The 10289-nt window shown below is 38.8% G+C and overlaps 1 long non-coding RNA gene across 1 annotated transcript in view; it reads right to left on the minus strand.

Moving 5' to 3' along the window:
- LOC120322953 overlaps positions 1–10072 on the minus strand; it is a 103537-nt gene extending 93465 nt beyond the window's left edge. The window contains exon 1 of the long non-coding RNA XR_005562948.1: positions 9973–10072. This is a non-coding gene — a long non-coding RNA (uncharacterized LOC120322953). The remainder of the gene's footprint in view (positions 1–9972) is intronic.
- Between the last annotated feature and the right edge of the window lie 217 nt (positions 10073–10289).

Below are 10289 nucleotides of genomic sequence, written 5' to 3' on the forward strand. Positions count from 1 at the left end.
TTCTGCCAGCTGCTTCCCTAAAACGTTCTTCTTCATTCTCTACATCAGTATTGCTAAGGCAACAACTCATTCAGTAGAAGTCCACTGTGAAACATGTTGAAGACAGATAAGGATATGGAAAATGCACTTCTTGCCTGTATTTGTTCCATTCTGCTCCTTCTCACAATCCTGGTAGCGCAGAATAACTGCTGTTGTAGTTTGAGGCTCAGGCAGAGGCAGCAGAGAGTGACTTGGGTTTACCAGCAAAATTCTACCCCCATCTGTACCAGCTGGAGATGGTACAGATGCGCTGTGTCTGAGAACACAGCACCATGCTTGATCACAGGGACCATACTCCATCACCCCATTGATTCCTGAGCTATACAGAGCACAGAGTACTCCCCTGGAAAGCTATCAGGAGTGTTGTATCCTGATTGCACCACATGCAAGTGGTTAAGGGATTCTGTTTACCATTTTGTTTTTTTCTTGATATCCCATTGTGTTTCTTCCAGGCATAGATTTTCACCATCTGATTTGCATTTTTTGGCTGGTTTCACCCTTGGCTTAACTATACCATACCTAGGTTCAGATTTTTCAGCAAAGACTGAAAAATAATTAATATTTTATCAGCAGAAATGTGATCAGCATAGTTCTAGAGTCAGTTCTAGACTGGAGTTACAGGAAAGAAAAGAAACACAATGTTTTATGCCATCTACCTAAGAGCCCCTGTTATTCAGGTATTCTAGAATTAAAAATGCAAGCACTTTAGGTCGCATTAATCTAACACTGCTCTTCAGGTCACACTCTGCTGCACCATAGCTATACCACACTGTAGAATGTTTTTTTATTTCCTCTATTTACACCATAAGCCACATTTGTCCTGCAGTACAAAATTTCTTCTCTAGATGAACCGTCTATACTAGGCCTTATCAAGACTGATCACTACCCCATAAAGCTGTTTTTTTAAAAGTGAATGGAACAAAATCATCTATGCCTATAGCCTGTTCTTTTTCTGCAAAATTGTGTAAAGGCAAATATAACACACACCCTAACCCCCTGCCCCCAAAACCTCAAACCAACCCCCTTTCTCCCACACACCTACCTTTATTCCAAGGCCCTGAGCATGATTTAGTCAACAAAACCCAGATGAAGTTGCTTTACCTCCACTAATCACTTTGAGACCTGTGAAGATCTAACAGAAGCAACAAATCACCTGGGCTCAGCACCTCCAAGACAATAGGAAAGTAAGGAATAACAGGTCTTGGAGAAACAAGTATCCTCTGTTATGGCAAATTGCTTGGTGAATTCTCTATGGTACCTGGTGGGATAAAGGATGTGTTGAGATACCAATTCAATCAGACCCTAACCTGTTGTTTTGTGGGTAATCAGTTAACACAGAGAAGAGCAATTCTGTTCTCTGTGTACCTGGCAGTGTTTGGTTAAAGTTGGTCTCGATGATTTTAGAAGTGTTTTCCAATGTTAATGAGTCTATGCTATGTGTTGATGCATATGCATCAAAAAAGCTTTATGCACTTGCTCAGTGACAGGCCTACCAGTGAAACTCTGGAAGCAAAGCATGCATGAAGCCAGAATGTGAGTAGCCAGACCGGTTTTTACATTAAAATATCTATATTTTTATCTTGTAGTCATACAACTTCAATTGCTATGGGTTAGTTCTCATCTTTTTAGCCCAACTTGCTTTAGGAGGCTTCACTGTCCCAAGGTTGTTTGTGTTGATCTGTTGTTGAATCCTCTTACCTCTGAAGATTTGATTAGATCACTGGCACGCTCTCTTCTCTCTTGTTCTGGCTTTACCTTCTCACCCTGCCTCACCAAGGTCAGGCTAGAGAGGGGCCTGTATTTGCCAGGATGAGCAAGGCTTCTCCTCCTGATCAAGAGGAAGATGTCACCAGTCCCATAATGGCCTTCATTTTTATTTTTGATTTAGTTTTTTACTGTATCACAGAACCTTTTCTGCCAAAATCTTTCCTTTGAAGGAAAAACACCAACCCCCCCCCCCCACAAAAAACCCAAACAAACCCAAACCCTAAACAAACAAACAAAACCCAAACCAAACCAAAAATAAAATCACAAAAAAACCCCAAACACACTCCCAGCATATAAAATGTATGCTATATAAACTGTAATGCTTGTAAATGTATGCTACAGCACAACAGAGATCAAAGATTGGTGCAAGGAGGTCCAATAGATCCTGTCTAGAGTTCATGTCAGTGCTCAGAGTCTCTTGGAGAATGCACAGACACTCTACACTGCCATCCTTCCATTTTCAGAATACTACTGTAAATATCTTTATTATTCCCCCTGCAGTCACTCTCTGACATGTTGTTTGCAACTGTCTTCTTTTAAACACATGTAAACATGACATACATATAAAGCTGTTAAAATTTAAGCACCAGTGAGCCATGACATCCTATAATGGCTATCACTGTGACATACTGGGGGGCAATCATCTCACCTCACTCACAGCAGTGTAGATCTTATGGCAGAGCTCATCACTGTAGAACCCCTCTGTGGTTAATGAGGAGAAAAAGGTATTTTTGTGTGATTCATTAAGGACTCCAGGATAGTAAGTTACATACCCTAAAATCACACATTTCTTTCCCCTCAGTATACAAAATGTAAACTTTCCAGGACAGACAGCATCTCTCTATTCTCCCTTGAACAAGGCCAGGCACAACAGCACTTTCTGACAGGGTGGTGATAAATAACAATGATGAATAGTGTCAGCTACAGTACAAGTAAGCAGCAACCAGCCATACTAACAACCTGGACAAAAATACCACCAAGTCAAAAGGCCACTTCCCTGTAGCAATGAGTCAAAACTAACTGGGTGTTCCCTGCTGAACTTTTATGAAGAGATCAAACTGTGCTGAAAGACACGATGTGAGCCAGCCAATAATTCCTCCAAATATACTTTGTTTATTCCCCTTGTCTTCACAGGGATGCACAGCTAGTCCAAGTTCCTCATATTAACTGGACTATTTCCATTTTTGAGTTAAGTGTTAAACTTTTTTCTTCTCCTTGCTTGAAAGGGTTTTTCTAAACTGCTACCACACTAGACTTAATCTGCAATGGACCTGTGAAAGCTCCCATGTTTTTCTTTGCATGCACAGTGCAACTCAGGAGTATTCTATCTTCTTTAGCACTCTCCCTAACAATTCCAGCATTTTATTTCCTCAGGCATAATTTTCTCAAAAAAATTTACAGATTCACCTTTTTCCCCCTGAGTAATTTTTGATTGTTTGCATGAATATTTATTTCGTTTCAGAATTTCCTTCCCTTGGAGACAAAGAAACCTTAAAAACACAGATTTACTGACTTTATAGTATTTTATTTTGTATTGTATTCTTCTCCTTCTTCTGGATAGATTTTTTTTCTGGTTTTAGCAAAAATATCTTTTCAAAAGATTTTTTCTTCCTTTAATATTATGAAGTCCCCAGTACTTGCAAATAAGTTCAAGCTTTTAAAGAATTGAGAGGTTTTTTAAAGAAGTGTAACAATTCATCCTGATACCATTTATCATCTTCTATTATGAAATATATAAGGGCTCTACTATACAGCTTTAGATATAATAATCTGCAAAATCCTTAGATGGTGCAAAATTGCTTAATGCCACTGAAATAAATAGATCTGCACCCTTTTAAGCCAGTAAATCTTGGGACTTAAATTTTTTACAGTGAAGGTTGCTGGTCAACGGCTGTTGGAATGAAAGATTCTCTGCATCAGTTCTCCATGGTATCAGAAGATAATTAGCAACTCTAAAGCAACTAAAAAGCAGAATCTAAAATAACTGTCAGGGCATTACCTTCTTGCATTATTCATACCAATTCCAAAGGGTAGATTCTAACAAAAAAGAGATACCTAATGATTAGCACTGTAAAAATGTGTCTCGTGTACACTCTTTCAGCTCTTTGCCATTTTTAATGAACAGAATGTCCCATAATCTTTTAAAGTATGCTCAGGGAAATCATACCATAGCTGACTCGTATTCTGAGGTACACATTTAGTGGATATACCTTGTCCTAATCCCAAAGATTATAAGTGATTGGTCTTCAAGAAAACTTCCTTCGTCTCTGACAAATTCTTAGCATTGACAAATCAGGGTTTGTTTTGGTTTAGTTTGGTTTTTTCTAGTTAATTTCTGGGGTTTCTTCCTGCTCCTTTCAATATTCTTGAAAATAAAAGGCATCATTGTTTTGGTGGGACTTTGGCATTTTCTGTATTACAGAGAGGGAAGCATTGGTATTCTGCTGTCACTTCACTGGATTCTCTCCTAACTCTTAAATTTCTGAGCACACATGCAATAGAGTCTTGCTTCACTATGTTGAGAAAACATACTATGTTTTTCCTGACTTCGTGTTATTGTCCAAATTACCCAAAATTTTTTTGCCTAACCTCCATGTTTTGAGGACTATAACAAATGTATGTAATGTCACACAGGAACCTACAACAGATATTTGGGTCAGGTCTGCAATGCTGAAAGGACAAGCAAACCATAGGAAAGAACAGAAGATTAAAGCATTTCTTATTGCATTAGGAAGAAATCCTTTACTGTGAAGGTGGTGAGGCACTGGAACAGGTTTCCCAGAAAAGTTGTGGAAGCCCCATCCCTAGGAGTGTGGGGTGGGATGGGGCTTTGAGCAACCTGTTCTAGTGGAAAGTGTCCCTGTGCATGGCAGGGGGAGGGAAGGGTAGAACTAGATGATCTGTAAGGTCCCTTCCAACCCAAATCCTTCTATTATTCTGTGATTGTAGCTGTTCTACCTGCTTGCCTTGCCTCTTGTAACTGTACTTACATCCACCTTCTGGGCAGTAATCTTTCAGTCAAGGGATATCACTCTGAGCCTGTTTTGTGATATGGCTGAAGTTAGAAGGCTGAGTAATGAATCAAATCAAATACTACACACCAAGCTGTATCTGGCATATTCATAGCCTGTGACTGAAAAGCAGCAGGGAGAACTCCTGCAGTGACACATTATACCTATCAAAGTCTACTGTATCCTACATTCTGTAATCCATTTGAGGTTTGGTTACAAACTATTCCCCTAGACGTTTTGGGAAGTGTGGGGATTAAAGAAACACAATCACAGAATGACCTGAACATGTTGCACATAGTGGGGTCCCATTCACTCCCCTCCTTCCTGATCTGATAAGGACCTAGGATGCTTTGACATTCTGATGAGTTTTAAGACAACTAAAGATTTCTGGCAAGCTTTAAGACTGACCAACACATGCCCTTTGCATCAATTAAGAGAGGAGGTTTTGTACACATTATTATGCCACCAGAAATATGACTTTACATACAGAAAAGCCCAAGCAGAATCTCTCTGGCTGGGACTTGGCTATTCATCCCTGTGCCAAACAGAATTGTAAACTTCAAGGTTCCTTTAAAATTATGCAGTCTCCCCTAAGGAAAGTTGGAAAGGTGTCACTAGTTTCAGGGACTAAGAAGTTCAGGATATCCTAGTGCTAAAATAAAGCCTGAAGTGGTTTCCTAGAGGCTTATATCAAAGATTCTCCGAATTCTGTCTAGCTCCCTCAAGCAGAGGTACATTGAATCACCAGACAAAGCACTGCTCCAAGGCTGTAACAGCTTTCACAATGAGATGCACTGATTAGCAGGTGGAGCAGAAGACACAAAGCAGAATCCTCTGTGTATCTCACCCAGCACTGCAAATCTGAACCCAGTCCAAGTTTCTACAAAATGGTATCTAATCCTAAATCCCAGAGTAGCAATGAATTTTAAATGCTAATATTTTGCCAGCATGGAGCTGATGAAACAGGCGTGATCTTTGTATGCTTATTTTAATGAAATAGATGTTGCAATGCTCACACATAAGAGGACCTACTATTCCTATTTCTCAAAATTTTACATACAAAGAATTTTAATATATATGCATAATGCCCTCCATATCCCAATTCTAGCCAAAATACACTTGAAAAAATTCAATACATATATTTTACTCAAGTGATCTACCCCAGATAATAGAACTGAGGCCAGGAACAGTCTCATTTCCAGTTGTAAAGTGTTATTAGTGTTTCTGAACTACTGTAGATAATATATTAAGCAACATTCTAAGCAACAATTCAGTTGTAAAATTTCATCTTCAATATGTGCACAACTTGGTTTTGGATAAGAATTGCTTTGGGGGAAGCAAGGAATGTTATTAATAGGAACCTTGAGCATGGAATAGCTGCTAGGAGCAAGAGTGTCATTAGTACAACAGCATATTGAACCCTTTTGGAAAAAAAGGACTGTCTTGTCTTCCTTTGCTACAAAGAACAATTAGAAATAATGATACCAACTTTGAATAAGTTCATAGTCCTGTCCCATTGTGCTGTTTTGCATCGTTACAGGAGAGATCTGACAAATGGAAATTTTTTGCACTGCTATGCACAATACTCAAAGTGACAGGAGGCTGTTATGGAAACTAAACATGGGCAAAACATAGCTGAATAATCACCTATTTCCTTACCACTTCACTACAGTGGTAAGGAAATGAGGCAAAACTAGACTTATTATCGTGATTTTCCTAGCAACTTACAAGAAAAATTACTAACCATCACACAACTTGTAGTCACCGGAAATGCTTTGATACTGAAAGATGTGCACATTTGGGCTCCCTTTGACTTTACAAAGCCTTTCTGAACTAAAGGTGGTGTAGCCCTTGAGATGCATGGCAGATGAGAAGCAGGTGAACAGAAAACTGTATTAATAGTTTGTGGGTTTTGTTTCTAAATTTTTAGGTGGGAATAAATGCATTAGATGGAAAATGAGTTATTTCTTCATTTCAAATTCAATGTTGATATTATTTTGACTCTGTTTTCAGCAGTGAAAATGGAATATATCATCTCCAGAGGTCCCCTTCCAACATTAACTGCTCTGCAAGTCTATAATTCACTGCTTTTTAATGAATATTGATATTTTTCCCCAGGTCATTATATTTAACTCAAGTTTTTAGATTCCACATTCCATACTCAAAAGACAGGTAAAAACCAAAAGGAGAGCAACATTTTACACCTTGTGTTTCTACAGTCCATGAAATTTTCTGCTTAATTCTTGGCAAATTATTTTCTAGTCGTGCCAGTTTTCCCCCTGCCCACTACCACTGTGGTTCTGATTACCTTACCACATTTGTTTTAGGCTGTCTATTAAAACTGAGATTTTCAAGATGTGTGCCCATATTGTTAAAAGAGGACAACTTTCCTAACTTTAAGCCTCAGACTTAAATACCCAAGTTCCTGAGAAAATAGGTGGAGCTTCCAAAACCAAAGTGCCAGTACTCTAAATTAGGAACTTGTGTCTTTCTGTTAAGTAAATATAAAACACAGACTCCTAATCTTAACTAAATTTTGTACCCGAAGTTAAAATGCATGAATATCTGTCCAAGTTGCAAGTAAAAGAGTAACTTTTGAGCACCAGATGAAGAGAGATAGGAAGGTGCAAATTGATTTGAATCTTATTCTGGTTTCATCCCTAATTCAGTAGATATGCTATTGATCAACTGCACAGCAAGGGTAGCCTGCAGTCTTCTTGACATGAAGATCCACCTGGATTTTGAATTAAAAAGACCAGTTCATCCCTCCATTCCTTTTCCTTTACTCATTACCTCAGGATAAAGCATCAGCAAATAAGCTGGGTTCAGGAGAAACAACAGGAAGAACCATTCCCTCTCTACAAGAGCCTTCACAGCCAGGCTGCCCCTTCAAAACATATTTCCCAGAACAACTTTTTCTTTTCTCTTATGTAAGCTGTAGTTCTTGGGAGTCCAAATACAAGAGGTTATGTTTAGCCAGGGGGACAAAATGACACTACCCCGAAACCATCCACAGCATAGTTGGGATTCTTAGACTGAAAGCTCCAATGCTTACTGTGTGGATAAACAGAAAACGAGTATAACATTCTCCAGATCATTTTTTAATGTATCTTTAGCACATAAATAAGTGGTTCCAAGACCAGAACTGTTAGTGTGGAGACTCTAGTTCAGACCAAATACTCCTCTGGTTGTCCAACTTCTACCCACCCTATTTCCACACATAAGTACAAAGTACGAGGCTGGTCCTAAGGGTTTCAGCATCCTCCTCTCCTCAGGAGGAACAATCCAGCTGTTAGCATGTGTCAGCAACTGGAGTGCACCAACAGGCTCTGCAAACTTTGAGGGGTTCAGCCACCTCTGCTGCAGCTTTCTAACCTCAGATCAGATTGCTGTGAAAACCACTGAGAAAGCTGTGAAAGAAGTAACTGTGAGAAATCCTGTCTGTGAGGGTCTTTTCCCCTTGACTCAGGAGGTGCAGTGAGCAAATGTTTGCATGGTCATGTCATGCAGCCTGCAATGGAAAGGCAGAGCTTTGAGACACACATACCTGGATCCAATGCTCCTGTTACAGGATGAAGTTAATCACATGAGACTAGAATAAGATTTGGTGAGATGCACTTCTATTTTTAGCAGTTTTTGCCTTCTTTTAAAAATTCCATTCACTTTCACTAAGTTCCACACAACATTTTGCCATTTGTACTGCCAAAGCACTGCACATGGAACTAATTGCTTTGCAACCAGAAAGGTCAACTAAGTACTGGATTCCCAAAAGCAAGTTAATTTTATTTCTTTAAAATGTATCTCACATAATTGGAAATTTCACTTTGTAAATTTAATCTTAACAGATCTCTTATAATATATTCCTCATGAATTGATACTCTTTCTCTGAGCTGCTCCAGACATCAGACAAGCTGTTTTCATTCTTTTCGGGGTCTAATGGACTAGGAAAAGCTATGATTTAGAGTGTTCAGCTGCACTGAAATCATTAGTCTGAAGAATTTATCCATTTACACTATTACTGCTAATATTTGTACTGCAAAATTAACAGAAAAAAACCACTGTCCTTAATGCAAGCTTCTCTGCTGTTACCTTCTGTCTCTCTCAACTCTGGACACTACTGTCCTCAAACTTGCTTTGCAGAGCTGCTGTCATTTCTTACCTCATTATACTTGCTGAATGTGGCAGCACCAATATGAAAAAAAAAAACTAACAGGAACTCCCATACAAGCTACCAACAACTGCAGTAAGGAACAGAAGTCCAGACACACAGCAGCATTCCAGTGCTAGATTCTGTACAAACATAAGCTGGGGAAAGATAAATTCCACAGCCAGAATTATGAATAGACTGAAGAATTAAATTGTCCCTAGCCTACAATACAGTAAAGGCTATTCAGATATCAAATGAAGACTTTCACGAAAACATGAACTGCAAAAGAACTTCTCACCACACCTTCTCTTGTGGGAAAAGTATTCAGCAAAATTAGGAGCCAGTGAAAGCTGAACTTTAATGTAAAAAGGTTTATTAATCTAAGTGAAGTGCAAAGATTCACTCATACTCCCCTCATACAATATTTGTGTTTTAAAACAAATGGCTCAATGACAGTTTTCCTTAGAGGCACAGAATTGCATGCATCAAAATTACATGAATTAAGGGCATTGCACTGGCCAAGCTTTTCCACTATTTTTGCCATTTTGTCAGCCACGCCCTTTTGGTATACTACATCTTTAAGTGTTCGTGAAAATAACTTTTCACATAAATTCTCCTTCTGCATGTAGTGTTTGGGTGTGTGAGCTTTATACAAAAGGAAGGAAAGTGCCTCACAGAAGCATCATGTTTTGTCTCTAGGTGCAACGCTCCTGTTTTGCCATACAGCTTTCTCCTAAGACACTTAAACACATATCAGAAACTTTAAAAATTATTTCAGTCATGAATAGCTTTCACAGTATAGTCATGCTTACAAATTTTATAGAACTGGTGTGATCCGACTGCAGAATACATTTTTGATTAATCAGGTCTAAGGTTTGAATAATGAAACAGCAGGTGGGGTAACTACAAAATTAAAACTCTTAACAGCCTCAGAGTAATACAGTCATAAATATAAAAGAGTTCAAAACACCTCATTTGCTTTTTTGAAAAACATCCTCAACAACTTACTCTGCATTTCTGTTCCCAGAAGAGGGCGATGTTTCTGTCAGCTGAAAAATGCCTCGGGCTCTCGCTGCATTTCACATCTTTCAAGGGAAGGCACATCCTGTTTCACATGACAAAGGGTTACCTTTCCCTTTGGAAGTAGCCGCTGCTTTTATAGAAGCAATTTCTGGAAGGTGTAGGATATTGTTCAGAGACTGCACACCCACTTTGATCAGCTGTTAAACATCAGGTATTTCCCATTTGAGGAGAGTATCTGTAAGAAAATGGTAAAAGAGGCTTGTCATAACCTTGCCATTTGAATGATCATCTTTTGTTCTCAT

The sequence above is a fragment of the Pipra filicauda genome, unplaced genomic scaffold (assembly GCF_003945595.2).
Source record: "Pipra filicauda isolate LSUMZ 115617 unplaced genomic scaffold, ASM394559v2 scaffold173_size1550139_pilon, whole genome shotgun sequence".
In the NCBI taxonomy this organism is placed as follows: domain Eukaryota; kingdom Metazoa; phylum Chordata; class Aves; order Passeriformes; family Pipridae; genus Pipra; species Pipra filicauda.